Genomic DNA, 14,351 nt, shown 5'->3' with positions numbered 1-14,351 from the left:
TGTGTTTTATCTCCATGCTCTGATCAATCATTGACAAACCGTAAACAAGAATACCTTTCCCGCTTTGAGTGTGTCTTCCTTAACACAGACAGTACCATCAGTGGTGTCCTCATATGTAGTACAATCATGTACTGTGTAATTTGGCTGTACTGGCACTGCGACAAATGTTGCAGGTCTAACAGTGTGCCTCCTGACAATGTGAATGGAGGAGTTCGACAAAGTCACTTCATACCCTAACACTCGTTGGGTGGTGAGACAGGATTTAGATTTTTCTAGGATTACAAAAACTGCCTGATCCATGTAAAGGATTACAGGGCAATCCATGGTGATGGTGTATAGTTTCTGTATGGCAAAGCAGCGGCTGCCAAAGCCTTCTCAAATGGGAAGAATCTCTACATGACTGGATCTAAGAGCCCACTGTAGTAAACCAGAGGCTTATGTCCCAGCGACATCTTCTGTGTGATAGCAGCCATTATCACCTGACTGTTTGAGTATGAGAACCAAAATATTCGTTTTTTTATAATCTGGTGTGGCTAGAACTGGGCCACTGCTGATAACTTTCTTGAGCTCCTGAAATGATTTGATCATCTTGTCTGTCCAGACAATGGGCCCTTTTGCTTTATGCAATTCCATTAGCCCTTGCAGTAGGGGTTTGGTATGTGTTGAATAGTCAAATATTGTCATGACTCCTGCCCCAGGCCTTGGCTGTCAGGCCATCGGACTGCACCAGGAACCTCCATCAGGGCCTCAAGGGCCTTGTCATGTCCCTCCATGTCCCTCCAGACTCTCTTGGAGTCAGTCCTGGCGCATTTGGCACCAGGCTCATGTGGAAAGCCAGTGAGTTGGGGCCCATAATGGCATTTTTACAACATGGATGCTCCCACATGGCTCAGTTCTCTAACTGAGCCATGCGGTCTAGCATTTTAGGTGTGGCCAGGCCCAGAAGCACCTGAGATACATGCAGGCTATATAAGCCATGGCCAAGCTGCAGAACACGCTTTGCGTTGCTCTGCTAGTCTCAGCGTTATGTTCACCGCGGTCTGCTGGAATCTTCCTCCGCATGCCGGATCCGATTACCTGCAAGAACAAGGATAAGACACCATTAGCATTCGCTTACCTTCTTGCGAGCCCTGCTCTTGTACTCCGCTCCAGTAACCCGAACATCCAGCATCTCGGCGTACCTCGCTCCATCAAGGGAACCGCAACCTGAGGGAAAAAAGACAGAGAAGCAGCATTAGTAAGCATTTACTCTTCATATCTAAAACAGCAAAGGCGCTCGCTTACCTGCATTGAACTCGCTTTGGGTCCATTACCATCCCGGGCCTTCTACCACCAGCAAGAAGAAAAGAAAGGACTAATTACTACGCAGAGTGCCAGTAGGCGGTTCGGTCACCACTACTGACCACTCTCCATCTTCTCGGCATGCACAGTCCGGATCAGCATCGCGGCCTGCAAGAAAGACAATAAGCAGGTTAGTACAAGAAAGGCACATAGCGCCGTGCTTCGCGCTCACTTACCATCTTGTGCAGAACTCAGGCAGCACGACATCACAAGAACTTCATCTGCACCTACAAACAAACGAAAGACATTGATAGAGACAATTACAAAATAAAGGACAAACTGTCAAAGCAAGACTTACCTAACGAACAGAGTCGCAGCAGGTCTGGACTCTGAAGGACCCGCACCAGTGAAGCAACTAGACAGCGACGTGCCCGTCCCCAATGCACCCCTGCACTGAGAGGCAGGATGGAGAGTGCACCTTATCAAAAAGCAAGGTGAGAAGTGCACTAAGGGGTCATTGGGCCCATGAGGGAGGTGGGTTCCGGGTGGGAAGAGATGATCAAGGGTTCCAGAGGTGGAAGCAGTCCAGACTGGTTGATGCCCCCATGGGTACCAGGTGAGCGTTACAAATATCCATGCTCGGCAGTAGTTACATAAACCCAAACACTCTTGCATCTGCTTGCATGTGGCAGGCTGTACTGTGTTCTGCACTGCTTTGGCCCTTTCTGGAGTTCTTTTTCTACCTGCTGATGATATTATCTGCAATAGGTCCACATTATCTGCCCTAGGTACACACTGACACTATAGCTCTTCTGTCGTGCTGCAGACCAGAAGGTTGTCTACAAACTGAATCACTGTGCATTGCATTTCTAAGTTCCCTAGATCCATTCCAATACCCTGTTGCAAATACTGGGGGGATCACATTACCTTTGGGGCAATCAAGTCTATTGGAACCTCTGGACTCTGTAAGTACATGCTGTAAGGGGATGGTACTCAGGATGTAATGAGATGGATAAAAATGCATTCTTGAGACCTAGCAAAGTAAAATAGGTAGCTTCCATGGGAATATTACACAAGATTGTGGCAGGATTCTACATGTATAATATTGTTCAATGGGTGTAAGTCCGGCACAATCCTTCAATTTGACCATTTCACTTTTTTTGCAGAATAAATATCCGTATTGCATGAGGATTCTGATGGCTATATCATCTCCTGCAGCCATAAGGCCTCTAAGGTGGACTAAATGCCTTCCTCTGCTTCCTTTGACATGGGGTATTGTTTTACTGGTGGCAACAATGTCCTGGTTTCAATTTAAAGCCAACCACCCTTCTGCTTTTCAGCAGGCCTACATCGTGTGGGCCACTGGTCTATACCTGAATGGGCACACTGTCTAGATAGTTCTGTAAGTGTTATGATAATGTGTAAGCCAGGAGCAGGGTGTACAATACTTCTCTGTTTTCCACTATTACCTGACAGGGTATGGAGATTTCAAATATCATCTCATCCTCTATGTCTTCAAACAGCTGTTCACCAGACACATCCCTCACTGTGACGGGTTTATACGTATACGTGTGCTATTCTAGATCCTCCTCATCCAAACTGGACAGTATTACATTGTCTGGCTTGGTGATTACTGCTTGCAACTATATCTTGATAATGGAGCCTATGACCATTCCTGCTGGACAGCTAGTTGGAATAGGTACTCTGCAGGTATGTGCAAAATGTTGTCCTTAATGCCTGGCACCCATCTTTACACATTTGCTACCCCATTGAGGAACCCACCAAGATGCAGTGGTATACCTCGCAGGGTGATATGGCCACAAAGTGCATCTGCCGTAGCATTTTATGTGCCTGTTATAGAACACACTATACCCTACTCTGGGAATGAAATGGTCATGTTCAACTTGATCATGATGTTCCTACCCAGAAGATTGACTGGGGTATCTTGTGAATACAATAAAGGGACTGACAATTTGTGTGTAACTATGGTGATAGGTATGTCCTCAGTAAAAGGAACCGATTTGACAACCCCAGAAAACCCTTGTGTGTCCATTATATTTTCCAACATGGGGATAGGTTGATGCCTGCTGTATGCTTCTCAATGGCGTAAATCCACATGCCAGCTCCTGCAGTAAGGGAGGGCCAGGTGTGCAATAAGAGGACCCAAGCCATGTGGGGCCAAGGCACATAATGAGATCTCCCCAGTCCCTTTTGTAACAATGGGAACTGGGTTTCCTGCTGGTTACGCTTGGAGGTTCTCACTCGCGTCTTAATTTTGAATGGGGCTATTTTGGACAGGCTGCGATCAAAGTCTAAAGGTCCAGGGGATTACCTCTTGAGAGGTCTCCTACTCCCACTCATCACTGTCCTCACCCTGGCTTTCCTCTCCACTTAATAAATCCCAAGCCAGCATACACCTGTCTTCGCCCATACATTGTGATTCCTCACTTGTGCCCCACAGCGTGGTCTTACTGATGGTCTGCTCTAACAAGATCTGGGGATCATTGACAACTTTACCATCGATCTTAAAGAGGATCCATCCCACTCTCCATTCATCAAAACATATGGGCACTCTCTACCCATCCCCTTGCCCCTGCTGTCTATTCTGGCCCTGAAAGGCTTGTGTCAGATCCTGCTCTTTTTTTTGTAATGCCACCTTCACCTGCTTGTGAGACTTGTTCTTAATTGCTAAAATGGTCTGATCTTTGGTGGTGTGCCAAGGCTTCCCTGATGTCCCTTTCCCATCTTCCATTTGGGGACAAGAAAACTCAGAGTTGGTGTATCCTACGGCAGGTTGTAAAGGATAGGAACCATATGCGGTGATGGGGAGGTAGATCTTTTGCTCACCTGGGTGGACCTCTCCCAACCATTATCAAAAGCACTCTCTTCCTCCACAAACACTTTCCATGAACCAAGTATGATCTGCCTATTTTTCCACTGTATCCCTTTATAGGCTGCCAATACATACATGTGGATATGGTCTAGAACAGTCTAGTCATGCGCGCTCTCTTCGTGCCATGGTTTAAATAATTTACCCACAGTTCCCCTCACCCATTCCTTATGATACTTCAAAATCCTGTCTTTATATTGTGGGAGTGCTTTACACATATGCTCCAATGGCCTATCCATATTGTCACAGTTCTCCAACCAAGCTCAAAAGAAAGTCTTCTGACAGTGGCCTAGTGGCCTCAACAAAAGCTCCAGATGTTCCTATTTTCAAAACTGAAAAGCATAAAAGCAGATCTGCTTATTCACACAACTGCTAACAAAATGCAATAAAAAACAAGGCCCAAAACACAATTGAGAAGAATATCTGACTCCAAACACCTTCCTCCATGCAGCTGCTAATAATACTTAACAACAAACACTGTATCCAATTGCTATCAATACCTAACAAACACCTTACTTACACTGGGCTCAACAATGCCTGTAATAAGGCTCATTCATTTACACAATGATGTAGATCCTTGCTCTGTCCCCTTACCTTGAGACAAGGGCATTTTAACCTCCTCCCATTCCCTTCTCTAGAACTGAGGGATATCCCACACAACTTTATCTTTCCCCACTCAAGGGAGCTTCACCACAATAAGGTGTCACTACACAATGCCGTCTTTCCCTACTAAATGGGAAATTCTCCACACTTCTTTGTCATTACACAATGTTGTCTTTACACTTTAAAGGGGATATTCACCTCAATAATTCATCAATAAACATGCAATATTAGACAATGTTGTCTTTTCTCGTTAAGAGGAGCTTTACTCACAATACTTCATCAATTCATAAGCAATAGCAATTCACAAGCAATAACAAAATGTCAAGAACACTGTGTTTTATACAAAACATGTGCCCAACTTAATATGCGTCCTCCGAGTACCCCTGATGCCATGCCCCACAAACTGCCTGCACAGCCTGGCACGGCAACCCCGATCCATTGATTAGGCAGACATTTAGAAAGCATTTGCTCAACTGTAGGTTTTTATGTTCTAACACAACTGCTCTCTGGTGGCAGGTGTGGTGGACCGGGATATACAGCACGGGACCCCCGGCACCCTTGACAGGTGCTGGAGATCATATCATGGTCACCACTTTGTAGAGCCTTAACAAAATCCAAATATTGATGAGAGGGCCCAAATTGTAGAAAACACAACTTAAATACAAATGCAATTAACGTCCGGAAGTGTAGCAGGTTTTGTAAAACCACAACATGCAAAGCTCTTGACACACCCACATCAGAGTGTAGTATTTTAAGACAACAAACACAACATTAGAATACATTTGTGTACAATCTAAACATTAGTTGTCACTACATTCTAATCATCCTATTGGCTACTGCCAATATGAAACCTAAACCAACATGAATTGTTATATCCTAATTGGTTAGTACATTGTCCTTTTCAGATTGGTTAGTACAATAACAGGTTACATTTATATGGGAATCCCCCCACAGAAGACCTAAGCATGCACAGTCAATACAAAGAGGAAATCTGCCCTCCTCAGCAACAAACTAGATACAAGGACATTCCTTCCCATGTGACCATATATCTTGGCATCCCATGCTACTCCCCACCTCTGCTCCTTGCCCACAGGAAGGCATGCCCTTGTTGCTATTGCATGCTTATCTCTCTAAGCGTCTAAGCCAAGGACAATAACATGATTTCACAGTGAGGGTGACTCCCGTGGGAAGGATTTCATGAAAAAGCTTGACAGAGGCCTAACTAGAATACTAGCTGATATGTGTGCTGCAAGGCCATCCTGCTATATACATGGCAGCCTGAAGGCTCTCTAGGATGCAGTAGAAATGGAATCTAATTTTAAGTAGCAGAGGCACTCAAATAACATGGCGGGACACTCAGATGCCTACGTCTTGATAAAATTGTTAATATTTATGCTGCTAGCTCACTCGGCTGCATACATGGCAGTCCATGGACTCTCTAAAGTAATGCAAAGACAAGGCCTGATTTGATAATGATGTGTTATTTATACAGCGCCTTAATCCAAAGCACTATACAGAGCACATATTTACATACAATATCACCCAACTGAAATTAGTACTCATTTATTGATCTCGGAAGGATGAAAGGCTGAGTTGGCCTTGCCGGGATTCAAACCTGCGACCTGTAGATCACGCTCAGATCGCAGCAGCGAGCACTGAACCCACTGAGCTATGTTACCGGCCTTCAAAGGTAACACCAGTTGCTAAGTGTATATTTTTGTGTTACATTTAGGACAATGCAGCCCCATAGTAATATGATTTAGCATACTATAAAGTGATACTAAGTTAAACCAAATACTTAATATATTTCTGTACATTTCAAAACTTCACCATGTTCCAGAACAAACATTCTGACATTTTTGACTGTGTTCCCATCATAATTTAGCAACTTAGGGACTGGATTGCAGTGGATTTATATTGGTTAGCCACAAATACTAATGCATACGTGCATTAGTGGTAGTACAGGTGAATGTGCGCTGAATTTGCGCCATCACTAAAGCAAATTCACCTGAAAAAAGTTACATATCTGCTTGCCCAAATATAGGGTATTCAGCCTCAGATGAGTTTACATATTGGGACTGGCCAATCTATGAAAGCAAAGGGAATAGCAATGACAATGTGTTTCCATTCGTGCAAATTATTAGTTGGGTCCAGTGTGTGGTGGTTCCTTGGATTGAGTGTGATAAACACGCACCCCTTTCAAACCATTTACTGTTTTTCTTACTATTAGATCTCTCAACCACTTAGTGACTTGTATTGATCTTTTCCTTACAGAAATGGTTGAATATTTGAATATATTCTAATAGAGTGGAGCAGTGCCATAGCACGCTGTTCCCACAGTTGCAGTTGTCCCTGAGTCCCACTGAGGTAGAGCTTATGCAGCCTCATTGACACAGACACTGACTGCCTGTTGAAAAGTAGCCTCTGGCCCACCAAAGCAGAGCAGGCTATTGCTGCTTTTCAAGCTGGACGTCTGGTTGCAGAGGAGGCCCCAGGGGGTCACCTCAATCTTGTTTTCCAAATAACTCAATATTCTCTGTCTGGTGGTCAGGACCATGGAGGTTGAGCTTGGTTGTTGAGCCTCTATGTGTTGGCTGAGCTTCGTATTGCAATGTTGGGCTGTCCCTATAGATAGACAGATGGCCTTTCATTCGAGTTGGCCTTCAAAAATGTTTCTATGAGAATGACAGTGTTGGCTGATTGGTCGGCTTGAGGGTGAGGACAAAAAATTACTTTCATGCCATTAAAGTAGTAGGTTGTCCAACTGGACTTAAACACTCTATGATGGTCCACTGTGCACTGCAAATTGAAGGGTGATGCCCTCGATTGTATATGCATGATCAATACCCTGTGAGAGGCAACTGCGGGCTAACTACCTTTGAACCTCCTTATTGTTCTTTCACCTACAGTTTTTGAAGAAAGTTATTGAGGCAATTGCACTAGTCACAGTCAAACCAATTAGATCCGGTTATCCCAGTTGTTCCACAGCATGGGGAAAAGTAAGCCTATTCAGATGCAAGATGCAGTGACAGGGAAAAATCTAGGGAAATGGGTAAAAAAAGGGTAGAGAACCCCCAATTGACATTGGCCATTTATTTGATACAAACTGCTTGGATAATCAATGAGCAAATAATGGAGGCAGAGTGTGGCACTATACGTTGCAAACAGTGCAATTATCCCCACAGGTTTAAATACTGAACATACCCCATTAGATCAGTGCCCTGGAATGATCTAGCTGAGCCCACCAGTCAGGCACACACTCATTTTGAATCAGGGTACTACATACATCTTATACCAACCACTTCAATCCTCTTTGCCAAGCATACTGATCTGTCTTCTTGGACGATTACAACAGGGCCACCAATATTAGAACACAAACAAAACAACACACTATCTTCTATGACCCACCATGTGAAAAGACCTGCAAAAATTATGACACATGTCGATCAGGCTAACCAACTGTTAAGAGAGGATAACTAAAATCTAATCTGTAATGATGCTCTGACTAACCTCTTGAAAGAAACGTGCACCTCTATGCTCATTCTTACGGACAATCAGTCATGGATTTTATGGTGAATTTTAAAAACAATGTTTTTCTATACACTCTCTATCTTAGCTGATCTGGTAATATCTTTTAAAACAGAAGCTATGAAGACAATCCTGGACAGATCGAATCCTGGTCATGCACCCTCTAGGGGGGGTCGCCCCCATGCTGAGGGGTCGAACAGCAATGACTCAAAAATGAAGCAAGACTCTTTTCTTCTTATCTCAAAACTATCCACAAAGCCTCCCAATCATCCGACTCCTATAACCACAAGTGTTAATTCATCTTTAGTAGGCCATAACAGTATTTTATTGCAAAACCCAGCTAGGAGGAATCTTGGAGCAGTTTACGTGACCTGTAATCAGTCTCTGTTTCTGCCACCAGCATCTCCCCCACTTGTGGGCGTAATTGTGCAAGCTCCTTCCTTACCAACTGGTCAAAGGGAAGGGACACGTGTTAGGCAGAATCAATTGCAGTACCCTTTGGGAACACCACACACAATTAACACTACAAGTGTAAGTACAATTTCACCTTTGGTACAATTCTGTACTACACAATAAAGTGGTAGCGATGGCTGAGCAGCCAGACCTATCTCAAGTGTAAAGTGAGCAGTACAAGAGGTTACAGAAAGGACAACAATTACTATGATTCAAGCAAACACTGATTCCAGGTTTCTGAGTAAAAGAATACACATTTATTTACACCATCAGTTATAAAACAGTTCACTATCGTAAATCAGCAGAAAATCACAGTCTTAATACACTACACAACACCCAATCAATTCTAGACAATTTAAAATCAAAATGAGGTGTGAGCAAAATGGCACTCCAGTAATTTAAAAGGGAGGAAAAGACAAGGTTATTGAAAATCAACAACACCAACAAGTTATAGGCAGGGCAATCTAGGAAAGGCTACTACAACTAGGATTCAAGTCAATAGGCCTGGGCCAATGTTAATGGTTCAGAGTCTTTGCAGAGGATCACACAGTTCAGAGTAGTTCGCGGTTAAGTCTTTGTCAAGAGTTCAAAACAAAATTGGTCAGAAGAAAGGTTATTCAAAGGAGAAGAGAAGGACAAGCCTTCAGAGAGGTGAAAGATTTTAAGCACTTTCCCTGCGGTTGGACGGAATGAACAACCGGATTTGCACAGTACCTTAAATGGAGAAGAATGCTGTAGCTGAGGCAGTTGTTCTTGGCAGTTCCTGCAGGCCACGATTCCTGAAGTGACTGTTGTGGTGACAAGAAGGAGGACATCTGGAGGGTCCTGCACTGACCAGGGAAGAAGACAGCAGCGGAGAAAAACATTGAATAAAAGGTGCACTCCTTAAAACCCAAACAGGTTCCGTTCCTCCTGGCTATCCCATTCACTTCAGCGATGCACAGCAAATGTGTTTGGTGTTTGGTGAGCTGGTTGGTCCTACCAAGCTCAAAGGAAAAAGATTCCTTGCAGATCTTCTCTGTCATTGAAGTTTCGGGTGATTCGGACCTGCAGCAGGGCTTCACCAGGATGTCCAGTAATTCCAGCAGTCGTCTTCCTCAGCTTCTCTTCAGTTCTCTCGATCCAGTGGTGACTCTGCCTTCCAGTCCCAGAGATGTTTCAAAGTTTTAAAAAAAGGCATTTTAATGCCAATATACACAAATAACTTTGGAATGTTACATGGAGCTGTCCAGTCCTGTAATTTTAGCGCTGGACAGCTTCATGTAACGTTCCAATGTTAGAAACAAAACAGCATTGAAAAGCTACTTTTAACATTTAAAAATGCATTTCAATTGAAACCAATCCAAGACTATTGTCGATGGATTGATTTAGAAAGAAATGCACTTTTGCATTTTAAAAATAGTATGTTGAGCCTTTTGTTTTCAAAACTTCTGTTTCAAACCTTTTGTTTTATGAATCTTTTGATTCGAAACTTTGACCATAAACCAGGACAATCACCTAGCCAATCAAACTAGAGTGCGACTTGGGTTTCCAAGGAGACCCTGTGCAGGGGGCCTCAAACCCCTCCTTCACATCCTGTCCACCCAGACACTCAGGCGCCTAAGGATGGCTTCTGTGCAGAAGCCCGCCAAAGGACGGAGAACAAAGGAACCAACCCTGGTTTGGCGTGCAGAATAAACCACAAAAAAGACTTTTACAAAAAGAAATGGTGAATAAACCCAATCAGGACCAATATAAAATAAAAGGGGTCCAGCGGGTTAGAGTTTGAGGCTACCACCATAGCCTCTAACGATACCGAGGATATTTTCATAATCTTAGAGAAAGGGGAACAAAATAATGTTCCATGAGAATCAGACAAAAAGGGATAACTATTAACCCCTCTAGTACTCTATTGGAAGATATGGTGTACTGGGTCTGTAGATTTAAAAAGACTAGTAAAGTCAATGGCAACTTTACATATTCTGGGAGACAGGAGTCAGTCCCAGAAAATGGAGTTTAAAGTGGGAAGTCTGGAACGACGAACCTGTGTCACTGCACTGAAGGTGCTGTGTGACACGCAGTAAAAAGATGATGCCTATGGAGTGGGTGAGACTCCATAGCCCATGAGCATAAAATGTACAACACACATCAAAACACATGTAAGAGTGGGAAAAAAGGCTCACACTCTAACCAGGTAAAACGATTAAATCCTAGAAATCCGGCAAAGCTGCTGAGGTACTCAGCTGGTAAGGGAAATTAGCCATTCTGGAGAATTCTCCCTAACACTGCCCCCCCAGACTAAGGGACAGGAGGATTTAATCCACTCCTGGATAAATCTCTTCTCTCTAGTTGATCACAAACATCCTAGAGAGACCATCAGCGTTTTGGTGGTGACATCCTGACCTGTGCTCAATGGTGAAATCAAACCTTTGCAGCCAAATTGACCATCTTAGTAGTTTTGGCTTTTCCCCTTTAATTTGCATTAACCATCTCAAGGGTTGGTGGTCTCTCTGAATCACAAAAGTAGATCCATACAAGTATGGTCTAAACTTCTTCAGAGACCACACAATAGCAACGCATTCACGCACAATGGTTGCCCACCTTGTTTCTGGTTCCTGCTGATGAAGCAAATGGGGTGCTCCCTACCTTTCTCATCCAGTTGACTAAGGACTGCACCTATACCAGTATTGGAGGCATCTGTCTGCACAATGAAGTGTTGGTGATAATAAGGAGCTCTTAGGACTGGAGCTTGACAAAGGGCTTTCTTCAGGTTTTCAAAGGCTTGAGTGCACTCCTCATTCCATCTCACCTTTTTAGGGAATTTTGGAGAGGAGACCACATTCAAGGGAGAAGCTATGGTCACATAGTTCTCTATGAAGTTCCTATAGTGCCCTGTGAGACCTAAGAAGGCTCTCCCCTGGGTTTGAGTAGTAGGGGTGGCCCAGTTTTGTACAGCTTGTACTTTTCTAGGCAATGGCCTTATTTCACCTCCTCCTACCTCATGACAAAGGTAGACCACTTTGCTCTGACCAATTTGACATTTACTTGCCTTTATGGTCAGATGGGCCTGCTCAAGAGCCTGCAATACATATCCTAAGTGGTCAACATGTTCTTTCCAAGTAGGGCTGAACACTGCAATGTCATCCAAGTATGGCATGCATAAGTCCTCCATCCCATTCAGAACTTGATTAACCATCCTTTGGAATGTAGCAGGTGCATTCTTTAATCCAAAAGGTATAACCTTAAACTGATAGAGACCTGCTCGGGTCGAAAATGCAGTTTTTTCCTTGGCATGGTCTGTCAGATCAAATGTACTGAGGTACTTGGCTGCACCATGTTTATCCACCAGTTCATCTGTCCTTGGTAAAGGATGGGTATCAGTCTTTGTGACTGCATTTAGAGCCCTATAGTCCACACAGAATCTCAACTCCTTGGATCCTGCCTTTGGTACTAGAAAAACTGGACTAGACCATGCACTTGTAGATGGCTCTATAACCCCGAGATCAAGCATCCTGTTGACCTCCTCCTTTATGTGGGTCCTTACATGGTCTGAAATTCTGTAACCTCTGCTTTTCACAGGTAAACAGTCACCAGCGAGAATCTCATGTTGGCCCCAATGGATCATGCCTGGTGATAGCGAAAACACGGAGGCAAGCTGATTTAACAGAAACTTGCACTCCTCCTTTTGTTCTGATGTCAGATTAGAAGAAATATTAACTCCTTCTATTTTCTCATCCAAAGGCTGGCCTCTGAGTAGGTCAGGTAGAGATTCACTCCCCTCCTCCACTTGAGCTGAAGCTAGAAGCAAAGCTCCCACTTCTGGTCTTGAGACATAGGCCTTCAAACGGTTAGTATGAAAGACTCTGGGAACCTCCTTAGGTCTGTCTAAGTCCACCAGATAGTTCATCCCTCCAAGTTTTCCCACAACCTTGAAGGATCCTATCCACTTGTCCTACAAGGCCCTCTGCCTTGTTGGCATCATAACTAGCACAAGCTGGTCTTGAGCGAACTCAACCATGTTGACCTTCTGGTCATGCCAATGTTTGACCAGAGCCTTACCTGCTTTCAAGTTATCACTAGCTTCTGCCATCATGTGTGACATTCTCCTCCGGAGACCTATCACATAGTCAGTCACACTGACTGGCTTTGGGGGAAGAGGCACTCTCCAACCCCTCCTTAATTAGGTCCAAAGGACCTTTTGACTGGATGGCCATAAAGAAGTTTGAAGGGACTATATCCAACTCCCTCCTGAGGGACTTCTCTATAAGCAAAGAGAAGTCATGGCAGTAGAAGGTCCCACTTTCTTTTAAGGGGTTCTTCTAAAGCACCTATCATGCTCTTCATAGTACGATTAAACACCTCCTCCAGTCCATTTGTTTGTGGATGGTAGGCTGTAGATAACAAGTGACACCACCATTTTTCCACGTTGTTTGCATGTAGCAGGACATAAAATTGGATCCCATGTCGGATATCACTTCCTTAAACCTTACTCTGGTAAAAATATCAAGTAGAGCCTTAGCCACAGCTTGAGCCATAACAGTTATCATAGGTATCCTCTCAGGATATCTAGTAGCATGGTCTACTACAACCAGGATAAACCTGTTTCCTGAAGATGTGGGAGGGTCAATGGGACCAACAATGTTGATTCCTACCCTCTCAAAAGCAACTCCTACCACTGGGAGAGGCACCAATGGTGCCACATTCTTGGCTCCATTCTTGCCAGAGGTTTGGCAAGTGTGAAAGCTCCTACAGAATTTGTCAACTTCTGCACCCATCTTAGGCCAGTAGAAGTATAAAGAAAGACTTTCCTTGGTCTTTTTGAAACTCAAGTGACTAGCCAAAGGTATCTCATGGGCCAACTGTAGGAACTGGAGTCTGTTGGCAAGGGGCACTACACGTCTTTTGCAGTCCCCAGGGATAGACGCAGTTGGTTCACTGTAGAAGAGGCCATCTTCCCAATGCAACCTGTGCTTCCCAGGCTCTTGCCTATCGAGCTGAGAAGCTGCCTGTAGGCGAAGTCCTTCAAGAGTAGGACACTCTCTGTGTCCTCTGCTGAAGTCTGCCCTGTTGGGTCCACCTTCTGCCAGTAAAGACTGCAGCTCAGTATGGTCAGCAGTATCCAGATCTCCAACTAGAGTAAGGACCTCTTCCAGATATGATTCTTCAGTAGCTGGATCAACCACACAGGGTTGTAACACACACTCAGCCTCAGCTGGTGGAGGAGTCACCGGTGTGACGTTGGACAATCTTGGGGATGTCCTGGTTGGTACCACAGAGGTGCTATCTGCTTTCTTCTGAGAGGTCTTAGGTTTCCCCTTTGCCTCTTTCTTTTTCGAAATAGCAGTTAGTAAGGCCTGTGGACTGGGGGTGATAGTTTCCTCTATCAATTCCCTTGGAGAGCCTTTCAAGGTACTCTCCCTTGCAGGCCTAGTGAGCTCTTGTTTCCTTTTACTGGGGGGCCTGGGGGTACTAGACACAATTCCACGAGTTTTCAGGTCATTACCCAACAGGACTCTCCCAGGCACTTCACCCTGCACACTAACAGGTATCTTGAAAGTCATGTCATTGCACTGGATGAGAGCTGGTAACTGGGGAAGCATTTGCACAGGGCCTCCAG

The sequence above is a fragment of the Ambystoma mexicanum genome, chromosome 7q, assembly GCF_040938575.1.
Source record: "Ambystoma mexicanum isolate Mex_15411 chromosome 7q, UKY_AmexF1_1, whole genome shotgun sequence".
In the NCBI taxonomy this organism is placed as follows: Eukaryota; Metazoa; Chordata; class Amphibia; order Caudata; family Ambystomatidae; genus Ambystoma; species Ambystoma mexicanum.
This window is presented reverse-complemented; position numbering follows the sequence as displayed.